The following is a 25,321-nucleotide window of genomic DNA, read 5'->3' as shown; positions in this document are numbered from 1 at the left end:
TAGTAATTGACTATGAAAAATTCTGAAAATTTACAGGGATGAACTAGACACATAAACGAAGAGAACCTGTTTTACAGAATTGAAAAATGATCTTCCATTAGGAAAATAAAATTCAAACAAAATGGATCAAAATCTGAGCCGTTAAAATGACACAGGGTGACAGGGTTATGGTTTTTGACCCGAAACGGGTATGAAAACACCATATAAATCGCTGAAATTTGGTATGAACAAACTAGATTCAATTTAAAAAACAACCCTTTTTACGGATCGGAAAGATCATCTCTGGTTAGGGAGAAATCACTTCCGCAAGTTGGTCCTGATTCTGCTAAAATCCTGACGGTGCAAAATAAAAGGTTTTGAATCTCGATTTTTAAAGTGAGTCAAACAAACTCAGAATGATCTGATTTTTAGTGGGGAGCATGAAGACATATGCATGAAGTTGCAGTAAAAAATTCAAGTTAAAAAGAGCTCTGGTTACATACAAATTGATAGATCTAAAATGCACAAGAATTCAAAGTATAATCTAGAAAGCAACTGAACATGATGAAAGCAAACTGCACATGCGTGGATGTTCAAAAATGAGATCTAATGCCTTAAAATATGAATGGATAAAAACTTTGAATCAGACTCCACAACTATTCAAGTTGAATGATGCTACCCACGCTGGGAGGAGCCCCCAAACCCCCCTCCTGTAAGGGCAAAAACTCTAAATCAGGTTCCATAACTCATCAAGTTGAACGATGCTACAGTTAGTGTGCAGGTCAGTCGGTGTTTGATGGAGAATTGTTGGATCGTTTGTTGGATGTGCACAGAAGTAGAGAGAGAAGGGAGAGAGAGTGAGATGAGGTTTTACCCCTCTCTTGTAAGGGTAAAAACTCTGAATCAGGATCTACAACTCATTTAGTTGAATGATGATACCCACGCTGGGAGGAGCCCCCAAACCCTCCTCCTGTAAGGGTAAAAACTCTGAATCAGGCTTCACAAGAGTCAATGTATAGGTCAGTCGATGCTTGATGGAGCAATGTATGATCTTCTAATGGATGTGCATAGAAGCAGAAATAGAAGGGAGAGAGAGAGTGAGAGGGTTGATGTTCATGGCCTCCTCCAGGGGAGATTTCTTTCTCGGATAATCCTGCAGTGCAGAGACTGGGTCTTAAATAATCATCTTCGGGGCACTTAAGTCTTTACAACCACTCCTTTTCAAGAACCGTCATTTTTTTTTGCACCAATGGAGGAGAGGGTACTTAAGTCTTTGCAATCTTATCAAACTCCAACGCTAATTAATGCTGACAAACATGGGGATACGAGACGCACATGCTTACATACGTGGTGCTCTTTGGGACCCCCGATCATGAGATGTAGCTAACTGCCCTGTTCGGGGGGGAACATATAACCTACTTCGGCGAAAGAGAGAGGGAGTCACGGGTTAACATGTGCCCCCCTTATCATTTAAAAAAAGAAAAGATTGGATCAGTCTGCGCACGCTAGACTGAGTCGGGTCGGAATGAAGGAGAGACAGAGAGTTAAAACTTTCTGTGTCAGCCTGTTATCAGACCGACTCGGTCTGAGTTCACCCAAATCGAGTTGGATCAAAAGTGAAGGGAGAGACTCTTAGTTCATAAATACATACTGAGTCGGGTCAATAAAGGAGGTGAGACAGAGAGCAATCTTTAAAAAAAACAAAAAAAGAGGCCCTGACTGCATCTGGGTTGTAACTGAACCGAGTCAGCCGAAGACCACGGTCTGGTTATGAACCAGACCAGGTCAGGTGGGTCTGAATGCAGACCATTGGTCTGGGTGAGACTCAGACCAAGTATGAAAATAAAATTTTAATATTAAAATATATATTGTTTTAGATATATGTATATATGGAGAAAACCGAGATGGTGACTATCTCAGTTTTCTCATTATGAATTGGATCTAAGTTTGGACCCAACTGGACCAAACCCATAATGGATCTGATTCAGATCCAGTTGACCAAACCAGAACAGATCTGGTTCAGATCCAGTTTCACCAAACCAGAACAGGTCAAGTTTGGGTGCTTGAGTGGATCAAGTTTGGGTTCAGTTCAAACCCAAACCCAAACTAGATGGGCATGGGTTTCACTTTGTACAATACCAGAATGAATCGGGTCTGGATCTGTCATACCAGATTTGTATCTAGTATGAGAATCAAAGACTAGATCTATGTCTAGTGAGAGATCCAAACTAAAAAAGATTTGGATCTGAATCCATTGTAAGAAATAAGATACTAGATCTCTCTCTAGTTTGAGATCCATATTAGGATGGATTTGAATCTGGATCCAAAACTAAACAAAAAAAAAATCAATTTGGACTAATCCTAGACCAGACTGAGTCTGGGTTAGACAAAGCTCAGATCAGGTTGGGTTTGGGCCAAGTTTAAGGAATCTAAGATGTGTCAAAAAGGATAAAAGGTATGAAAGAGAGGGGTTGGGGTTTACCCCCAACCCCTTATGAGCAAGAAATCACTACTTACCAGTAGGTTAACCTAGTTTGGTTAGTTAAAGAGTGCAAACAAAATATATATATATACTTGTTTCGGGTAGGATATTTAGGATTCAAATTCGGGTCAGATCTAATCCAAAATTTGATAATCAGATCAAGAAGGACATCTGGATCTCTTGAGAATCTTGTTACCCAGATTTCTGGTCTATTTGAAAGGTGAAATGACCATTTTGCCCTTATATGCCCAATCAATAAATCATGCATAACTCTTCACTCTAATATTGGATTTGAGTGATTTTTGGACCTTTGAACTTCTTTCTTTGAGAGGAATCCATTGGCATAGGGAAATATGACAAACTTTGAAAATTTGAGATCAAAATTGGTAAGGGAGATTAGGGGTATTTTTATAATTTTACACAAGCAGGGACTTTATTGATATTTTAGCAATTATTGGGATTTCTGCTCATTTCAAATAAGGATTTGCATAAAAACTAAGGTCATTCCTTAGTTTGAGATTTAAGTGATTCAGGTAAGTGAACATTTGTAAATTTCTCTTTAAATAAATAAGATACATGCTTGTTTGTATATGCATCTTGTTGTGTGATTCTATGTATTAGAAGTATGCTAATGATTTCATGTTTTGAGTAGATCAACTAAATGACATGCTTAGAAATCAATATTTCTGATGTTTTCAGTAAGATGCATAAAGATTGTGACACATATTACATGTTTATTTTTAGTTCTTGATCATATTATGTAAATGTCATAAGATGATATGACTTGTATCATGAATATACCCTATTATGGAAATAAGAATGATATTTGATACATATAATATGTTGCAAAAAGGAAAGCTTGACTTTAAGAAAGGAAAGTAGAGTTTCAGGGTCCTCAAAATATGATTTATTTTGAGGATTTCACGCTTATACCTTGGGAAGAGTATTGTAAGTGTCGTAACATGATGAATTGATTATGTGAGTCTATGATAGATTGTTATTCCTAGAACTAAGGCATGTATTTATGATTACATGTTAAATGTAGTTAGTGAACATATATTTGATGTTGTATAATGCACTAACGCCGAGAAATGAAAGCAATATAAACAATGCACCCAGGGTAACAATACAAAAAATAATAAAGAACTCTATAAGGAAAGACATGGTCTATGACATTGTTTGAGGTATGCGTACCTCACTTGTGCCTCAGGATTTGCTCAGGAATTTTTAGGTAACCCTCAAGGGTTAAAAATATTGTTTACTAGACACATGTAGGATGTATCATGAACCACAAACATTAGGAGAACATATAGCTCCTAAGACACCTTGGGGGTAGGTATAACCTCTCGGGCTTTTCGGCTAGCTATCAATGAGTATTTTTAAGCTTTCGGCTTGCAACCGGTGAGCAAAGCTACAACGATTGTGAATTCATAGTCTGAGTTGGTTTAGACTATGTTGTTGTGAGTGGTTCATATGTTTGGCCAACATTATAGATTCGGAAGTTGTCTACATGGGTTGCTACGCCCCAAGAGTCTATTTTTGGAATAACTGATTAGTGTAAAGTATGATATTGAAAATATCTACTTTGAGAATAAGTAAAGAGTATCAGTAAAGGAAAATAAAATACATAAATAATATGTGTGCTTAGTTAGCGAACTAAATTAAGAATATGAGCTTAGAGCTCACTATAGTTGTAACGATTGTGTCTTATTTGTAAATGAAAACTTACTGAGTTTTAGACTCACCCCCACTTGGTTACAACTGTAGGTGGAAGAGTAACAACAAGCAGGAGGACGTGACTTGTGGACAGGCTACTAGTAGACTTTGAAGTGCTGGAAGTACTTTGCTTTCATTTCTTCACTTTTATTTTGAGACATGTAATCTGAATTTTTTACTTTCATTAAACCTGGATGATTGGTATTAATGATGGATGCATGGACCTTGTTATATATATAAAAAAATCTAGCATGGTTTTTGAGGTTGTTTTGATCATTTTTCTTTGAAAATTAACGTTCATAAACCCAAGCTCGAAAGGCCCCGATTTGAGTTGTTACATTTGCATGTGTTTTAAAACAATGAAGATAGTGGTGTGTGTGTCTTGTTAGAAAGGCAAAAGCCATAGTTTTCCTTTTAATAACTCAATGAATAAGGCTACCGGTCCTCTAGATGCGATCCATTTTGATGCTTGGGTACTGGCTCCAATTAGTAGTATTGTTGGTTTTAAGTTCCATGTTTCCTTTATTTATGCTTTTTCAAAACATACCTAGATCTACATGTTGAAAGACAAGTTGGTGTTTTTGAAGTTTTTAAAAAATTTAAAAATCATGTGGAAATTATTTTTGGGCAAAGAAGTAAATTTCATCGAATAGGGTGGAGAGTATCAAAGCTTATCTAAGTACCTGTGGAATGGGTCGCTCTGTCTTATGTCCCCATATTAGGGATGGCAGTGGCCCGGGGGAAAGCGGAGCCCCGCCCTGCCACGCCCCATTTGGACCAGGGATGAAGGGTATGAAACATGGATGGAGGCGGGGACGAAGGTTAAAATCCATCCCCGTTCGTAGATGGACGTACCCTTTTCCCCGCCCCGCCCCATCCCTGCCACGATCCCCGCCTTATCCCCGCCCCGCCCTTCTCTGCCACTTTTCCCCGCCTGCCCCGCCCCGCCTCATCCCCATTTGAACCGGGGATGGAGGACATGAAACGAGGATGAAGGTGGGGGTGGAGGTTAAAATCCATCCCCACCGAGGATGGAGGCGGGGATGTATGATCATCGCAAATTTTTTTCTCTCTTGTGGTTTCTCTCTCTTCCTTCTCTTTTCCTTTTCTAACCTCTATTTTTCTCCTTTTTGAAGGGAGGAAAATAAAAAATAGAAAAAGAAGAAGAGAGAAGAGAAAAAGAAGAGAAAAGAAGAGAAAGAAACACTTTTGTGGGGTCTCACTTGACCTTGATTTGAAAATATTTAGAAAATTACTCGCCTCTATTTTGAAATATATTACGGAAAAATGGAGAGACGGGATTCACTCATCGGTACGAGGTTCGACCGTTTCTGGCGCCTTTACCAGGAGTAATCGAACCAATGATCGAATTTATGCCTTTTGTCTTTGCCTAAATAGTATCTAAGAATTTATTTTAAGTCCAAGTGCACAAAGAATCATGTTTGTGCAATGCAAGGATGTATGCTCTTTTTGAAAATTGATTTGGAAATCTCCAAGTGTTCTGAGATGAACTTGATGATTGAATCTAACTTAGAACTTGAGATAAATAAGAGATTTGAAGTTCTAAGTCTTTGAAATAATCAGAGCTGGAAAAATAAATCTTTGAATTTGGAAAGAATGGTTTGAAGATGAGAAAAAAAAGGGAGAAGGAAGGAAATTTCAAAGTCAGAAGATTGATTTTAAACTTAGATTTAGGAGAAGAGATAAAATTTGAAATGGAATTGAATTTAAGATTTGAAATCAGGATGGATTTGAGAAATCCAAATGGTATTAAAAAATAGAAATGGATTTAGGAAACTCATATAAGATCTGAAAATGGAATTGGATTTGAAATCTAGAATTGGGAATGGAATTGGATTCTGGATCCTGAATAGAATTGGATCCAAGATCTGGAATCCAAGATGGAATTGGATTATGAATCCTAAAATGGATTTTGGATCTTAAAATGGATTTAGGATATGAAATCTGAGATCCAAGATAGAGTTGGACTCTAGATCCCAAAGGGAATTTGGATCTGAAGTCAGAGATACAAAGTGGAACTGGGTTCTGGATCCTAAAATGGATTTGGATCTGAAGTCTGAGATCCAAGGTGAAATTGGGTTCTGGATCCTAAAATGGATTTGGATCTGAAGTCTGAGATCCAAAGTGGAATTGGATTCTGGATCCTAAAGGGAATTTGGATTTGAAGTCTAAGATCCAAAGTGGAATTGGAATTCTAAATCCTAAATGGATTATGGATCTGAAGTCTGAGATCCAAAGTGAAAGTTGAATTCTGGATCCTAAAATGGAATTTGGATCTAAAGTCTGAGATCCAAAGTAGAATTGGATTCTGGATCCTAAAATGGATTTGGGCTTTGAAAGTCCCTATGGGACTTTTGAAGATGGATCTGGGTTTTCAAAACCCAGATTTTAAATTTAAAACTTAGAAAAAGACTTGAATTTGGAATCAATCTCAAAACTTGGATTTTGAAGATAAGAAAACTTAATTTTGAATTTGAAATCTGAAGATGAATCAGAAATTTCAAAGTTAAATTGAACTTTGAAATTTGATTTGAATTAGAATTAGAATTTTGGATATACAAATGACTTTCAAAGTCAAATTGGACTTCGAATTTAAAGTTGGAATCTGAAAATGATATTTGAATTTACAAGAGTTGAAAATTGATTTGAGAAATGAAGAAGATATCTGAAGGAAATCACTTGGATTCTTGAAAAAGAATTTTGAAAATATGATGCAATTCTATCCTAAATGATGAGTGAATTTAAAGAATTTAAAATTGGATTTTGAAAAGCATATCTTATTCTTTAAATGAATTTAAATAAGATTGAAAATATAATATATTCTTGACTATGGTCATTGAATGTATTATATAATAATCTATATTTAAATTCAGGTGAAGAATAAAACATATTTTGGTGCTTTTATAGAGTTTAAAATGAAATTAACTCTCAATATACCCTGACTATGACCATTGGTATATATATTGAATTAATTTTAAATAAAACTCTGATAAAAGAGGAAAATATTTAAAGAAAATATGATGAATTTTGGAAAGGCTCCAGTGTGGATCCAGTGTTATTTTATAAAAAATAAAAATCCTAAGTTTTGTTTACATCCTGACTATGGCCATTGATGTAAATCATCAACTTAGGATTAATTTACCTTTTACAAAATGGTGCACGTGTCATTCGTGTTTTACCATTGTGAGATTTTGGGAAATGAAGGTAAAAAGCATGAAAATAAGCAATTTATGATATTTACAATGCTCATTCATTCTATCTAAAAGCTAGAAATGTAAATTCTCATTAAGGCCTAACTTATTACAATGTTTAAAATTGAAAATACAACTCCTAGGAAATGACATTTTCCACATATTTTCTGCAAAACACTTGGTTAGTATGAAAATAGAAGAGATTTGCACGTCATATGGATGTCAATGGTAAAAATGGTCATATGTCAAGATATAGATGATGGAAAGATGGAAAATATACGCCTATATGCATACATATATATACATGCATGTATATCCATATACCTATAGGCATATATATACGTATATATATATATATATGTGTGTGTGTGTGTGTGTGTGTGTGTGTGTGTATGTATATATATATACATATATATAGGGCATATACTGTCACAGGCCTATTTCCTTCAATGGGCCAGCGCGGCGCGACGGTCCTTCCTCACCGACGCAAGCCTACTCGTCAGCTCGCTTGCCGGTCGCGGAAGCTTGTAATCAGAGTGCAAGAGAGCAAGAGAGAATAGAGGGAGAGAAATTGCAATCACAAGAAGCAATCACAACGAGGGTGAACAAAAGAAAGCTCAACGCATTTACTTCATTCACAATTTTGCCTGCAGGCTATTACAGTTCAAGTATACGGGCTGCCCCTTTGGGGTATTGATTCACCTGGACCGGGCAGCTTACATCAGACTCAACAAAAGCAAAACAGACTCTAAGCGCAACTGTACATTGTAAGTCGCAAGGGAACATGCTTCCCCCTTCAAATCATGCGTCGTCCTCGGCACCATCTATTTCGTGGTAAGCCCTGACTTCAGCCGGGTAGTGACTGTTCATTCGAAATGCAGGCTCCCACGTTGGTTCCGCTGTTTCCTCCCACTGCACCAAGTATTTCTTCGCTTGTCCCAAGTAGTTGACCTTGTGGCGAAGGATCTGACTGAGGTGCTTCTCGGCCCATTGTGCTGTCGGGGCCCTCTGCATGATGGGAGCGCGTTGTGGCACACTGCGTTCCGGGTCTCCATCATCTGGATGGAACTGCTTGAGGTTGCACACGTGGAACACCGGGTGCACCTTGAAGTCTGGGGGCAACTCCAGCTTGTATGCCAGCTTGCCCACCTTCTTTGTGATGGTAAAGGGTCCCTCGTACTTTCTGAGTAGTCTGCGGTGCCGCCCGCGGAAGATGCCTATGCGACCAGGATATAACTTCACCAACACTTGGTCCCCAACTTGGAACCCTGCGGGCCGCCGGTGTTTGTCTGCCCACTTCTTCATTCTCTTTGCCGCTTTGTGTAAGAATGCCTTCGCCAACTCATTTTGCTCGTGCCAGTCGCAAACAAACTGATAGGCGAATGATGGCCTTCCCTTTTCTTGTGTGGCAAGAGTGTGCGGGGTCAGTGGCTGCTGCCCCGTGGCTATCTCGAACAGACTGTGGCATGAAGACTCGCTCTTCTGCAGATTATAACAAAATTGTGCCACATCAAGGAGCTTCACCCAATTTTTCTGATTGGCACTAACAAAGTGCCTAAGGTACTGCTCCAGTATCCCGTTGATACGCTCTGTCTGCCCATCTATCTGCGGATGGAAGCTTGTTGAAAACAGCAACTCAGAGTCAAGTAGTCGAAATACTTCACGCTAGAACTTGCCCGTGAAGCGAGCATCGCGATCACTCACAATGCTCTTTGGTATGCCCCAGTGCTTCACCACATGCTTTACGAACAACTCTGCAGGGCACTCCTTGGAAGATGGGATGAAGGTGACATACTTTGAGAAACGATCCACCACAACCAAAATAGAACTGAGGCCCTCTACCTTCGGCAGACTAACAATAAAGTCCACGGAGATGCTATCCCAAGGACGTTCAGGAATTGGTAGAGGCTCAAGGAGACCGACAACTTTCTGGTTTGTCCTCTTATCTTGCTGACAGATGAGGCATGTTCGCACATACCCCTCAACGTCGTCTCTCATCTGCGGCCAATAGTAGCCGCGCTCAAGGAGTGCTAAAGTCCGCTCCTAACCAGGATGGTCGGCCCATAGTGTATCATGGCACTCCTTGAGTAGCTCTCGGCGAAGGCTTCCCCACCGTGGTACAAAGATGCGTCCCCCTTTTGTTATGAGGATGCCATCCTGTAGCCAAAATCGTCGAGTCTTCTCTGCCTGCGCCAGAGAAACAAGGTGTTGTGCGGTCGAATCCTGCTGTGTACCCTCGCGGATGCGGCTCAGCAATGCACCCTCCAAATGCACTTCAGAAGACTCCGCGCGCGCAGCTGCCAGTTCAGCCCTACGGCTCAGGGCATCCGCCACAACTTTGGTCTTTCCAACCTTGTACTCCAAGTCAAAGTCGAACTCAGCCAAAAACATCTGCCATCGAGCTTGTTTAGGCGTCAATTTCTTTTGTGTCTGAAAATAGCTCGTGGCCACATTGTCCGTCTTGACGATGAACTCGACACCCAAAAGGTAGTGTGATGCCTTCTTTTAAATCGTTGTAATTTTGAAAAGATTTTTAAATGTAAAACATGTGAAAACCAGACATCAAATAATAAAAACCGGTTCTCACTAGTGGATGAGACCGGGTCGAACTCAGGGAACGGGAATATATCGTATTCAAACACACAAATCTAAACTAATCTCTATTGCCGAATTATTGAAATGTAAAAATGTTCAAGAAAAGTAAAAATAACTAACTATTACAACAAATGAATACCCTTCGCAGAGGGCGTAAAGTGCAATATTTACAAACCCAATTAAATGCCTAATTCTAAACATAAAAGCAAAAAGAAGCTTTATTCTTCGTACTTCGTGTCACGCAATCACTTCCGCTCCACTCCCGTGCAATCCTGCACAAGTCAAACGAAACACGAGCAGTACCAGAGAAAGAAGAAATAGAATGTACTAAAATATACTACTAATTGCTAAGAATACGAAAGAAATCATTAAAGAAATCTAAATGACAATTTTAAATGCAAATGATATATTTTTTTTTCTTTTATTAAATCTAACTAACTAATTGCAAAGTAATTAGCCATGCTGAGTATCTTTCTTAACTAAACTATTTTTAATAGCAAAATGATTAGCAACTATGTAATCTAACAATGAGTTAATCAATTAACTAAGAAATCTAATATCAACACACTAAGTAATCTAAGTACTAAGTAGTATCTATCTAAAAAAATATCAACAAAGTATTATCATCCCAATTCGATATCTCAAACCGGATCTGGATATCCAATTAACTGGTCCAATACCACATCACTCTTGCCAGAATAACAGATAACAAAGAGATAATTTTGATAGACGGAATTTGATTCAAAGTTCAACTATTTGATAAAATCAGAAATCAAATTCCATCAGCTTTGGAAAATAGTAGTCAGATTCAAAAATCGGTAATTTTCCCCTTCATATGAGATTCAGACATCCGATCACATTTTAAAACAAAACATTTACTGTCATTTCCAACAAAAGTAATGTTTACCGGAAGATATAGTGAACAATAGCCACCAGAAAAAATATTCACGATTCTCACTCGTGAATGAGAACCATCAATATCATTGATTCAGTGTATTTTTACTCAGCAAAAATCATTCACCAAAAGAAAATGCATCGACCAAAAAGGGACACAGCATCATATATGTTTACTGGAAGGTAAATGTCTCAGCTTATCAATTTTGAAATCCACCGGAATGAATCTACCGGATAGATATTACGGCAGCTCAAGATTTATTCTATCGTTGGAATTTCCGGTGTCTTGCAGATGATCCAGATGATCTGGATCCAGATGAACCAAAAACAGAACAAATAATTGATCCAGATCCAGATGATCTGGATGCACAAACACTTACGATGCTGTATGAAATCCGGCGACGGATTCAGATCAGATTAAACCACAACGCACTTCCGGTGGATCTATCTTTTTCTGTTTGATTTCAATATTATTCAGCATTGATGCTGCCAGATTCCACTTTCACGGTGAAATAGCAGAGGATTTCATCGTGAATCCACAGATCTTTTGATAATTTTGAAATTAATCTGGCTAAAGCACTTTAGCTTTTCACGGCCGATCAATTTTTTTCTTCCACAGTGATTAAAAAAAAATAAATGTTGAAGTAATTTCAACAAATATGAAACAGAATTCTGGCAGCTTGCTATAGAGGATTTCATTATGATTTTAAAATGCAATTGACTGAAAGATAAATTCCTAAATTCTAAGATTGAAAAGGAACATTAGATTTGAGATCAAAGTAAAATGAAAAAAAGAAAAAAAAATCTCACGGCTACCTGTACGCACACTCCAATGCTGAGAAAAAAACTTAAAAACAAATGAACCGTAAACAAAAACAATTGGAAATAGAATTAATGCTCACAATGAATCTATGAAAATATGCTAAAAAAAATTCAGATGCTCATGCTTACATTTGAATAAAATTGAAATTGGAATTAGAAAAGAAGAAGAAGAAGAAGAAGAAGAAGAAGAAGAAGAAGAAGCATGTACCGAACTTGAAGGGTTAGAAGAGAGGTTGGAATCCTCTTTCTTGCTTCAGCCGTTGTCGGAAATCTCCACCGGAAAGAGGATGAGAAAAAGAGAAAATAGGGAGAAGGAGAAGAAGAGGTAAGAAGAGGTGGAGAAGAAGGGGAAGAAGAGAGGGCTTAGGCAAAAGAGAGAAGACAAGCCTCTCTTCCCTCTACGTATGGTATTTATAATTTTGAACTTTTCTCTATAAGTCCCTCTTCTTTGTAAAATTGCATTTCAAAAACCTCTCTTCAAAAAGTTATTTACAAAACAACTCAAAATGACTATGTTTTAGAAAATACAAAACTAAGTTTATTTTAACTCTAATTTTTTTATGATTTTCAAAAACTAAACTACTACAATTATGTCAAACACTAAAATAGGCATTAAAATGTAAAATAAAACTATTTTCATGCATTTTCTATTTTTAAATCATTTTAGCACATTTACTCGAAACTAACATAAAATTTGGTTTTTAAATCATTTTATCATGAAATCATGCATATTTTTATATGAAATATCCCTAAAATATATGCATGATCATAGTGCCGCCAGGTCCTGAGGCAATACACAATAGCGGTCATTTCACGTTCGTGCACTGTGTAACACCTCTCTACATCCTTCAACTTGCGGCTCTCATATGCGATCGGATGACCATCTTGCATAATAACTCCGCCAATGGCAAAGTCTGAGGCATCAGTGTGGACTTCAAAGGGTCTCGAATGATCATGCAGTCGCAGCACTGGCTCCCTCACTAAGGCTTTCTTCAAGCCATCGAAGGCATCTTGGCACGCTCCTGTCCAGAGCCATACCCGATTCTTCTTTAACAAATCTGTGAGGGGCGCAGCAATGAGGGAATAACCTTCGATGAAACGCCGATAATAGTTTGCCAAACCGAGGAATGACCGCAATTCTGGCACTTTGCTTGGCGGAACACATTCCTGGATGGCCCTTATCTTCTGCCCATCCATACGCAGCACACCACGCCCCACAACGTGGCCAAGGAAGCTGATCTCCTCCTGCCCGAATAGACACTTCTCTCGTTTGACACAGAGGTCATTCTTCTTCAGCACCTGAAACACTGTTCGCAAGTGCTCGACATGTTTTTCCATGTTGTTGTGGTAGATCATGATATCATCCAGGTAGACTACCACAAACTTGTCTAAGGGTAGAAGATCTGGTTCATTAAAGTCGTGAACGTGGCTGGAGAATTTGTCAACCCGAATGACATTACTAAAAATTCGTAAGCACCATAGTGGGTGACGCAAGTTGTTTTCGGCTCATCACCTTCGGCAATCCTCACCTGCCAGTAACTCGATCATAGATCTAGCTTGGAAAAGATACAGGCACTGCCTAGCTGATCGAACAAGTCCGCTATCAATGACAATGGGTACTTGTTCTTTACCGTGATCTTGTTCAAGGCATGGTAATCCACACATAACCGTTTAGAGTCATCATGTTTCATCTGGAAAAGGACCGGGGCACCAAATGGGGCTTTTGATGGACGAACAATGCCTGTGTCCAACATCTTGTCTAGCTGCCTGCGCAGCTCCTTCAGCTCAGCTGGCCCCATACGGTATGGAACCATTACAGGAGGCTTCGCTCCCGGGGTCAATTCAATCTTGTGGTCGATCTCGCGTCTTGGCGGAAGACGCTTTGGCAATTTCGGGGGCATCACCCCCCGAAACTCCTCCAATAGTGGGGCTAGGGTCGGCGACACTGCTGCTCTACCTTCCCTTCATCTGCACGCACTGCAACTAAGAATGTCTGCTCCCCATGATTGACACCCTTCTTCAGTTGCATTGCTGATAATACGGAAGACTTGCCTTTCTGCGTAATGCACTGCACTGTGTGTGACAGGTCTTTCCCCATGATCGTCAACGTGTTAAACTTTGGCAGCATCATAACATTCTGGCTTTGCAAAAACTCCATACCCAGAATCACCTTGAAATCGTCCAGGGGCACCACAGAGAAGTTGGCTTTGCCGACCCAACTCCCCACTTGAATAGTCACATCTCTTGCTTCACCAAGGATGAGCTTGGTCTCAGAGTTTACTGTTTTGATAGTCCTCTGCTTTGGCTCAGTTTTCAAGCCCAACCGCTCTGCCTCTTCCCGCGAGACAAAGTTGTGTGTGGCCTCCGAGTCTACCATTGCTGAAGTAGACTTTTCATTCATAATGACTTCTACGTACATAAGTTCCTTACTGACTTGCATGTTCTTAGCTGCGCAACTTCTAGCTGCGTTAATCGATCGCATGGCCCCCATCCTTGGTTGCATGGTCTCAGTGTCACTGCATTCAGTATCGTTGCATTCTTCTCGTGCAGCATTGGCTTGCCCGTCGTCCTTTACAAGGCGCTTTGGGCACTGCCTGGCGATATGTCTATCGCCGCAGAACCAACATGTCACAACCGCACCATTGTTGCTGTTGTTATGCTTTGTGAAGTTCTGTTTCTTTTCGGATTGATGGTGTGTCGACGCCTCACCTTTATCATTACGCTGCTCATCCTTCTTGCCTCAGTGGTCAGGCTTCTTCCCAACTTTGGTTGATGGGGTGAAAGGCTTGCGCTGAGTGTCAACTAAGCGCTCTGCCGCCACATATGCATCTTCCAAAATACGGGGGTTGCTCATTTTCACTTCAGACTGTGCCCATGGTTGAAGTCCCACAATGAACCAGTTGAGCATGTCGTCTTCTGGCATGTTAGGTATCTCCAGCATAAGCTTGTGGAACGTTCTGACATAGTCTTGCAACGAACCAGTGTGTTTGAGCTCACGAACCATCCGGTAAGCCTGTCTCTGCGTATTTCTTGGCATAAAGTAGTTGTGCAACTCTACTTTGAAGTCATCAAAGGTGTTTATCACACATTGACCCCTCTCCATGTCATTGCGCTTTCGCCTCCACCAAGCGATAGCATCCCCATCAAGTAAGGCGGCTGCAGCCTTGATCCTCAGATCTTCGAGGGTCACATTCTGGATATCCAAGTAGTCTTCTACTTGGAACAAGAAGTTCTCAATGGCCTTGCTGTCGTGAGAACCATTGAATTTTGCGGGTCTAGGTACATCAATCCTTGATGGTCTTTCACCATTTTTGCCATTTAGGGTCACCGTCCGCTGCAACGTACGGTTCCTCAACTCAAGATTGGTCACTGTAGTCGTCAATGAAGTGACCTGCCCCATTAGTAAGTTCACCTGCTCTTGCAGGCTCGCCACCACATCATTCAATCCATTGAATGATTCACATGCGCATGAAATCGCTTCATCATGCGAAGTCACATCTTCCACCAGCTTGTTAACAGTTGCAGCCAACTCTTCTTGGCCCCGAGGTGAACCCATGTCCTCAGCTTCGGCAACTGCCTTGCCTTTGGTGTTGCGCACGTGTTGATAAGGCGCCACGATGTCTTGCTCACAAATCGCAGCCTGTCGGCGTGTCTGTCGACACCGACTCCAGAGTCCCTTCCCCAGCACGAGAATGGGCTCTGGTACCACTTGTCACGGGCCTATTTTCTTCAATGGGCCAGCGCGGCGCGACGGTCCTTCCTCACCGCCGCAAGCCTACTCGTCAGCTCGCTTGCCGGTCGCGGAAGCTTGTAATCAGAGTGCAAGAGAGCAAGAGAGAATAGAGGGAGAGAAATTGCAATCACAAGAAGCAATCAGAATGAGGGTGAACAAAAGAAAGCTCAACGCATTTACTTCATTCACAATTTTGCCCGCAGGCTATTACAGTTCAAGTATACGGGCTGCCCCTTCGGGGTATTGATTCACCTGAACCGGGCAGCTTACATCAGACTCAACAAAAGCAAAATAGACTCTAAGCGCAATTGTACACTATAAGTCGCAAAGGAACATATACAATAGCTTGTGAAATAAGAAATATGGACACAAATGATGACTGGACAATGACTATTATTGGGAGAAATGCAATGTCCACCATGGCTATTAGTAAAAAAAAATGAGCTTTTAAAATGGTGTGAAAGTATATGCTGGGAACACTTACAGCCACATAAAGCACTTGCTGCGAGTATTTACAGCAACAGAGGGTTTTGTTGTAGATGTTTACAGCAAAATAGGGTATTGGTTGTAAGTGCTTACAGCAAAATAAGGTATTTGCTGTAAGTGCAATAAATTTGATGGGGTGAAGCAGCAGGTGGCTGCTCATGTACAGACACTTAACCCCATAATGTGCTGTGAGAAATAATACTATGAGCAACAACAGGTGAAGCTATGTGATAGTGAAAGTGTTGGTACAGTTGCATTTGCAGGAAATGGGGTAGGTGTGTGGCTGAATGAATAGTTGGATTGGCAGAAAATTTGAAGCCACTGTGGGGTTCGGTGGAGCTGTACTATTTATGACTTGGTGAAGTATTGGTGCTGGAAAGATAACCGGCTACAACAAGGTTCAACACAGTGGTAGGTGGCTGTGTTGGAGGATGCAGAGTGGTAAGGATGAAGATGCACTATATAAGGAAAAGGGCTGAAGGTGCATGACTGGTAATGTCTTAGGATAATGAATGGCAGTGAATACAGCATAGTGAGGGTTTAGGTGGGAGTGTAGCGCTTGTAGATGAGGGCTGCTGTGATGCTACAATGATGATTGCCATTTGGCATTCATCACTCTTCGTACACTATTTGGCTTAAAGCTTGAAGTTACTTTCATACTCAACAGCTCATCATGCTTCCTAGATTTCAGTTTTCTACTGTGGTTCAAACGCTCATGATGAGCCTTTTCTTGTTGACAGTCACTATATTTCCACCCCTTTCCTCATTCACCAAGAACTAGATCTACTGTTTGATACAGTTTTAGAGGATATAATTGAAGATATTCCCTGACATCCAATAGAATGACTTTCCTTAACACTATCAACAACATTAGGTACACCCACCTTACTGATAGAACTCGCCACTTTGCTCAGTGTAGCTTCCCCGCCACTTCTTTCCATGTTATAATGTATCCATGAAGGTATTTGTTGGCAACTGTATAGTTTATTGTGCTGCAGGTTCAAAAGACGAAGAGACTGTATTGCAGAAGGTTTGAGAGGATACAAGGACCTCAATCAATTGTGCAATAACTAATATATAAAAAAAAATGCATGACCTGCACATTAGATGAAACAAGGTATACATTGTGATGGTGATGTGCTGGTGTGTGGGGGTTTTTTACAGGACTGACTCACTAGATATGAAAATCTGGTTGAGATAAAAGCGTATAGGTGAAAATACAAAATAAGGTTAGGATTTAACAGGGATGAGAAAATAAAAACTTACAAAGATATCATCCCAGGAAATGTAAATTACCCAAATGAACAATATCTGTAAATCTCAGATTGCAGAGATATAATCCCAGAAGATCGCCAAAAATGCATAACTCCAAATCACCTATTACGAAAGTATAATTCCAAAAAAAAAAGTCGCCAGGATGCATGCCCTATTCGGATCACCAATTGTAGAAATATAATCTCAGGAAAGACAAGTCACTAAAATGAATTAGCCATTTCAAATCGCAGTTTGTAAAAAAAAGCATAACAGAGAGTGATATATTGGAATGTAAAATGTGAAATAAAAAAATAAAGAAAAGTGATATGATGAACTGAATCAGATGCGATGATCTAAACGATCAGATGCTACAGATGGTACAGGAGATGGAAAACAGGAAAACACAAAATAAAATAACATAATCAATGTGTAAATAGAGAAAAGGAAACAACATAGGAAATTAAACATTGACAAAGACTCATACTAATCAGGTATCAATCATAGACCAGAAATTGCAAAGAGATCGCAGGTTGTTCTCTATGTTTTTCCAAATTTGAAATAGCGCTACCATCCTTTCATGCTGGATCCACGGCGAGCTACCAAATCGATTCATATGATAGTAATGCACGATGATAAGGTATATTATTGAAGTAAGAAAATTAAAGATAAATTATGAATCGGTAATCGCAGCCGACAACTAAAATCAAAAGGTAATGAAACAGGAAAAATGACAATCGCAGAAGATAAAAAAAAATCAAAGGGAAGAAAATTTTAATTTGGGAATATAGAAATTCCATCAATCTCGCACTATGTAAGTCGGTTTTTGCTATAAGCAAGCCGACATTACATGGGTGCTTTCAGCAAAGGGAGAGGGAAAAAAAAAGCGAAACTTAAAAGGGGATTGAAGATCATAAAGAAACTAAAACTAAAAGGGAAACAAAGAAATAGAGTAAATTCAGATGTAAACTGAAATTCAGAGTCTGGATGAATCGATAATGCCGTTGTGAGGCATTGCCGATAACCAGTATGAAGGGGAATATATCAAGCAAAACAGAGAATCCATCGTAAGACTGGAAACAGAAGCAAGTACGGGAAATCAAAATGTAGAAATCAATTCATCTATGTAAAGAAAAAAAAAAGGAAAATTCATAAAGAAGTGATGAAGGATGGATTTTCTTACCTTGCTTAGCAAAGGAAATCTTGAAGGAGGAAGGAGACTTGATCGAGGAGAAGAAGACGCAGGATGAAAACGTGATGGAATGGATGATTGTTGGCGTTAATGGATCTCAGGAAGGGCGATCTTCCTTCAGTGATGCCAAGAAGAAGAAGAAGGGGGAAGAAGAGGAGAAGATGGATGGGAAACGATCGAGAGGGGTGGAATCGATTGTAACCGGATGGAATGGAATGGATGATATTGACCATCGCCCCTCTCTCGACCCCCCTGAGGGTCGGTTTTATAAGAGGTGGACGTTAGGTCCCTCTCAGATCAGGTCCCCATGTTTTATGAGATTTTCTAAAAAAGAGGCTCTGACAAAAATTTTCTCTAAAAAGGTGTTTTCAAAACTTGATTTTCAAAAAGGTGCTTTCAAAAGGCCATTTTTGTGTTTTTCTTTTTCCATTTATATTTTTTTGTTCTTTTTCTTGAAATTTTCTACATTTTTTGTATTTTTTTTTTAAAAACAAAACTCTAAAACTATGGGATTTCTAAACCATTTATAAAAATTTTACAAATATTTACAAAAGAAGGCTTTATTAAGAATTTGAGTTTATTTTTGGAAAATTTCTTCAAAAGATGGGTTTGGATCCAGTTTTTGATCAAATATTCGAGTTTTGAACATCGAATTGAGGAATATAACGTGATGGATCAAACGGATACCAGACAAACTGTCTGAGCCCTTGTGAACACCCCAAATTTTTTAAAGTTTTATAAAAATGTTCTTTTTGCCCCTGACCCCGTTTTCTGAGAAAATCAAAACTAAAATTCAGTTATTCTTCAGATTTTCTGGATTAAAATCCATATTGATATATTCAAATTCTGGATCCGAATCCAGTGTTTTAAATCCAAATTTGAGCTTTGTTGTCCAAATTTTCAGAATAAAATTTTGAAATACCAAAAATAACCTTTTAAGAGGCTGAGACAGTCCATTCGGTATCTATTTGGATCTATCATATAATATTCCTCGATTCGAGGTTTAAAACTCAGATATTTTCTCAAAACTTGGGTCCAAACCCACTTTCTGAAGAAATCAAACCCGAATTTCTCAGAGAACCCTTCTCTTTGAAAATATTTCTGAAAAATTATAAAATGACTTTTAAATCCCTCATTTTTCTTAGTTTCATAACTTTATACACTAAATTGAAGAAAAAGAATAAAAAATCAAAAAGAGAAAAATGCAAAAAAATGGATAGAGTAAGCTCTTTTATAAAATCATTTCTTTTAAAAATCCCCTTTTAGCAAATTTTCTTAAAAAGGCCTCCTTTTTGAAAAATTCGTAAGAAAACCGGAGGGATCCCGTTATAAACCCCTTTTAGGGTTTCTCTTTGAGAGACCTTGGGAAGAAGACGGATGGTTGACTCTCTCACTCTCAGCCGCACTCTCTCCCTCTCTTTGCTTCGCCCATCGCTAACCTCCTCTGCCCATTTCCCTCCTCCTCCGCTCATCTTCAACGATCCTCCTTCCCGAACCTTCGTCCCCCTCCTTAAGAGGGGAGCGATGAGGAAACCCTAGGGCACCCGTTATCACCCCAGAACCCTTCTTTCACAATTAATCCTCCATCCTTCTCCCCTTTTCCTTCATTCTCGTCTTCTCTTTTATCTCTTCAGCTTATCTTTTCTTCTGGTTCTCGGAGGTTCCCTCTGATCAAGAGAATGAAATAAAACCCCCAAGAAAGAAGATCCATTTTTCACCCCTCCACACGCATGTTCTCGATCCTTTCCTTCCTCTCTTCCTCTCTTCCTCTCTTCCTCTCTTCCTCTCTTCATTCCCCTTTTCCCTCTTCTCTGATCGACTGAAAGAGTTCGACCACTCCTGCAGCAGGGCTACGATAAGTAATCGCCTCATCTCTCTTCTATTTACCATTTTGTCTGGTACATCCCTTACTTATTTCCTAGATTTTCCTGTTTTCTCTGTATGCTTAGTTTCTTTTTTTTCCTTTTGAAGCACGATATGCATATTCAATCTGTATGTAACAATATTGATATGCCCTGTGTGATAGAATCCTAGCCCCTTTGTTGGCTACGCTCCTTTTAGCATCGTTTCATATATTCCGTTCTTCTGCATCTGATAATGTTTATCGTTACTTATTTTACAGTTCTTCGTTGTTTAACAGCACGTTATTAAGATTCTGCGCATTTTGATTAAATTTACTTTATGATTTCATCGGGTGCCCAAACATCATCATCGGCATTCGCCTTGTATCTGTTCAGTGGTATAGCATCATAAACCTCAATCAACAGGCATAAACCTCTGGTATGAGTTGAGCCCTTGTGAAAAACCATTTCACAATCGGCTAGTAAACAAAATTTGAAATAGTTGTTTTCAGCAGATTAATGCTTACATTTTTCCTGATGCCAAGCATCTTGTACCATTCATTGTTTATCTGTTGTATATTGCCTTCATCCTCAAATTTTGTTGTAATCTGCTATGCTAATATGTTTTGCTTAGTGATTATTTTGTTTCATCCTATCTACCTTCTTACCCACTTTGTTGTTTGCCATGAGAAATAACCGAAATAGATTCAGTTCGTGCCCGTTCAATGCCCCTGTATTGGGTAACGTCTGATCAGCGAGACGACTATCCAGCAGCTCTGTCATCTTACCCATGTGTCTCTGTAAAGGCTAATATCACCAGGAGATGCCACCCTCCAGCAATCCATTTGCCTATCATTTTATTTGATCCATTAGTCGAGTTCATTTGTTTAATTGATGGAGCGCTTGTCTAAAACCACTGGCCCATCTCTAATGATAACCTTCATGTTGAGAGGCAACTACCTGAGCTTTAGCCATTATTGGGAAATATCTGGATGAATGAACCATGCAGTCGAGGGCCACTGGGGAGGACTTCTCTGTTATGACCTGTTGAGAATTCAAGGCCATTTCTTGCCCTGTTGGGTGTCGGTCTCGCAAAAACCATTACTGAGAATCGTGTATTTGGTACTCGAAAGAGTGCATTCGATGGTGGACTTAACATCCCTCACAGCCATAAGAAGTTTATTGGGATTCAATGAGGAAGAGAAGCAACTCGGGTCTGATGCCCATCATAAATACGCCTTTGGTGACCATATGGGAATATGTGCGAGGGCTTCGATGGACGAGTGGCCTGGAAAATAGCAGTCATATTTTACTGAAGGAGAATTATAACCTCATAACATTTGAAGAAATATTTCAGAAGGGAAGTATAATTAAAGGATCTTTCCCATTCAACCTAATTATCTGGTTTGATTTTCATGTCTCCTTTACTTTATTTTTTGCTGTTTTTCTTTTAATGAAATGTAAAGTTAGATTTTATTAAAGCTCAAAAACATGATCCTGTTACTGTTATACAACTGATTCTCCAGGTTTGCTGGTACCTGATATTTTTATCAGTATGGTGGGTATCATGGAGGGATCCCCATTGGTTGCTGCAAACACCGTTCTGTTCATTCTTGCTATGGGCTACCCTATTCAAAAATTTGCTTGCTACATTTTAGATAATGATGGTGCTGAGCTGACACTTGAAATGTCTGCAGTGATATCTGAGTTTGCTGGAGAGTTTTAACATTGAATTGTGATCCTCTGCATAATCATACTCCACAATACCAACCACTTTGGTAGGAATTCATGGTGCAATCAAGATACCAGAAGGACCAAGCAAAACTGTATGTATAATTCAAACCCCTTTAGTTTAGTTTTGTTGATTTGTTTAAAATAATTGGACATGTTGCTGTAACACTAAAAAAAAATCACATTATGCATGGTGGCTCACTGCTGGCTGCGTCCATCTCCTATCCTGTCCATCTTATATTTCATAAATGCACAATAGCCACTTTATGGTTTGCTGCACAATAACATTGAGATATCATGATCTAGCATCGTTATATTTTCTGAAGCAATATTGTGATTCTTTGGCATTCACGACAGTCTACCAAATTATGGTGATTTCATGCCTATCACACAACATAACCACATTAACACCATCCAAGAGATGGAGCACTTTGGAAACTCAGAAGTCGGTTGAAAATATTGAGTCATTCCAAAGATATTGTTCTTGAATTATTGGTTTCTCCCATTGTGAAGCAGCACCAATTCTCTGCACATAGATCCCCAGGGAAACATGGCCCTGATTTCAAGAATGTGAGTGCTGGTGGTAAGCTAAAGGTGCCTATGTCAGCCTCGTGCGTAAGTTGAGCAAGATTGGTAATCTAGATGTGCAAATGCCACGCCAGTTTACAAACAACATGATTATGCTGAAGCCTCAGTAGTAGAATGTGCGTTTTGAGCCTGCTGAGAACATGCCTTGTTGAAGTTTTAGTCACATATACATGTTTCATTTATTGCATCCATATCATACCCCACTGCACATCATCTATGCATTAAGCCTTTTCCCCTTTTCACTAATGACGGTTCAAACCTCTGCTATGCATCTTGTTCCTTTGGTCTCTTCACCCAGCATCTAAGATACTTTTTTTTTTAGCTCATGCATTTGGTGAAAACATTTGCTTCCTTAAACCTTAGTATTAGGATCCATATGTCCCCTGTATGTGTTCTTCTGCAGCTAAAATTTTGCAGTTAATTCCAGTTTTTTGCTTATACTCTTCTTGACAAGATGCTGCGAAATGTCCATCTTGCAAGCACACCACTTAATCACCTCTGCACCTTCACCTGTACATTTCACCCACACTACTGCCCACTGTATAACGCCATGCCTGCATCCATACAACACCTTCCTGTCACCATCTCCATGGCTACGTACTCACCATCGGCACTAATTAGCATTCTTTTCCCACCTGCACATTCCGATATATCGTTAACTATAATGATGATCTGCATTCTCTCTTTAGTGGGACCACGGCTTTTGAATTTCTGGAATCGGAGTCATGTACAATTTGGTGTTTCGTGAGTTGTTTTCTTGAATTTTGTAATCTGGTGAAAGCATATGTAGATTTTGTTTTTCTTTCTTTTTGTGGATTGGGCATTTTGATTCATGGTCTCCAGCCATGGCTGTGAGTCCCATTCATATCAGCATTCTTTCATGCTCTCAAGCTCTATTTCAAGGGTCTTATTTAGATATATCCTTCATTAAGTTACAATCTCACAAATCTGATTTTGCTGAAATAAGGTACTGACTGGGGTCATCCGATGGTGCTGTCATTCATTCCATGCATTTCCTGTAATAAGCTCAATCTATACATGAGCAAAATCTAGTCTTAACGATGCATTTACATCAACATATGCAATTCCATCGTTGAACTGGCACGATGTCCGAACTCCCAGTTTTGTAACATATCACATGTCTCCATGACATGAGGTGTATTTATAGCAGACATCTACTGCCACAACTTTTGGTGTATTCATAGCATCATGGCTCATTGGTTGTTGCTTTCTCACACCCATTTCCATCAATATATTTTTACTAGTCTAGAGTTTTATATATGCTTTCTTGCATTAGCCTACACATCATGCTTAGGCTCATATACATGCATTCTCCATGAACCCTATAGTTAGATAGATTCATTCACATCTTATCACTAGTCTAGGCATATGATCACTTATACGTTGATCTTGAGCATAGTCCATGCTATTTTCTTTGTGCTTTGCAAGTTTATCTTATGCTAACTTGATATTTGCAGGAAATGTGTAAAGGATGTGGCTTTTTCTTTGAGACTAGAGATTATGTAATTTCAATTCCATTAAAAATATGTAATAGCTAGATACTAACGAGAAACTTTATTTTTCCTTTCTGCATTAGATTAGAATGAATGAGCATGTAAATATCATGAATTATCCATTGTCATATCATTCTTCCCTTTTACTTCAAATTCTCACGAATGGGAACACGAATGGCACGTGCACCATTTCGTAAGAGGTAAATTAATCCTAAGTTGATGATTTACATCAATGGCCATAGTCAGGATGTAAACAAAACTTAGTATTTTTATCTTTTATAAAATAAACACTGGATCCACACTGGATCCTTTTCAAAAATCATCATATTTTCTTTAAATATTTTCCTCTTTTATTAGAATTTAATTTAAAATTAATTCAATATATATACCAATGGCCATAGTCAGGGTATATTGAGAGTTAATTTTATTTTAAATTCTATAAAAGCACCAAAATGTATTTTATTCTTCACTTGAATTTAAATGTGGTTATTGTATAATATATTCAATGACCATAGTCAGGGATATATTATATCTTCAACCTCATTCTTAATTCACTTAAAGAATGAAAATATGCTTTTCAAATACAATTTCAAAGTTATTTAAATTCGTTCGTCATTTAGGATGGAACTACATCATATTTTCAAATTTCCTTTTTCAAAAACTCCAAGTGATGTTGATATCTTCTTCAATCAATCTTCAATTCTTGTAAAATCAAATTCAGCTTTTCATTTTCAATTCTATTTCATTTTTCAAATCTCAAAGTCCAATTTAACCTTGAGACTTCAAATTCATTTTATATTCAAAAATTTTTAATTCAAATCAAATTTCAAAGTTCAAATTTGACTTTGAAATTTCAAATTCATTTCAAAATTTTCAATTCAAATTAGATTTCAAAGTTCAATTTGACTTTGAAATTCCAAATTCATTTTATATTTAAAACTCCAATCAAATTCAAAGTTCAATTTTACTTTGAAATTCTTGATTCATTTTTCAAGTTTCAGATTCAAAGTCCAATTTGACTTTGAAATGCATTTATATATTCAAAGTTTAAATTCTCAAATCAATTTTGAAATTCCAAAATCCAAAGTTAGATCCTAATCTTGGATCCAGATTTCCAAGTATAAATCTCCACCTTTTCAGATCTCAAACTTCAGATCCAAAATCCATTTTAGGATCCAGAGTTCAATTCCATCTTGGATCTCAGACTTCAGATCCAAATCCATTTAGGATCCAGAACCCAATTCTACTTTGGATCTCAGACTTCAGATTCAAATCCATTTAGGAT

Source organism: Nuphar pumila, chromosome 12 (assembly GCF_984573655.1).
Source record: "Nuphar pumila chromosome 12, dmNupPumi1.hap1.1, whole genome shotgun sequence".
NCBI classification, from domain to species: domain Eukaryota; kingdom Viridiplantae; phylum Streptophyta; class Magnoliopsida; order Nymphaeales; family Nymphaeaceae; genus Nuphar; species Nuphar pumila.
The sequence above is the reverse complement of the archived record's forward strand: the minus strand, read 5'-3'. Positions refer to the sequence as shown.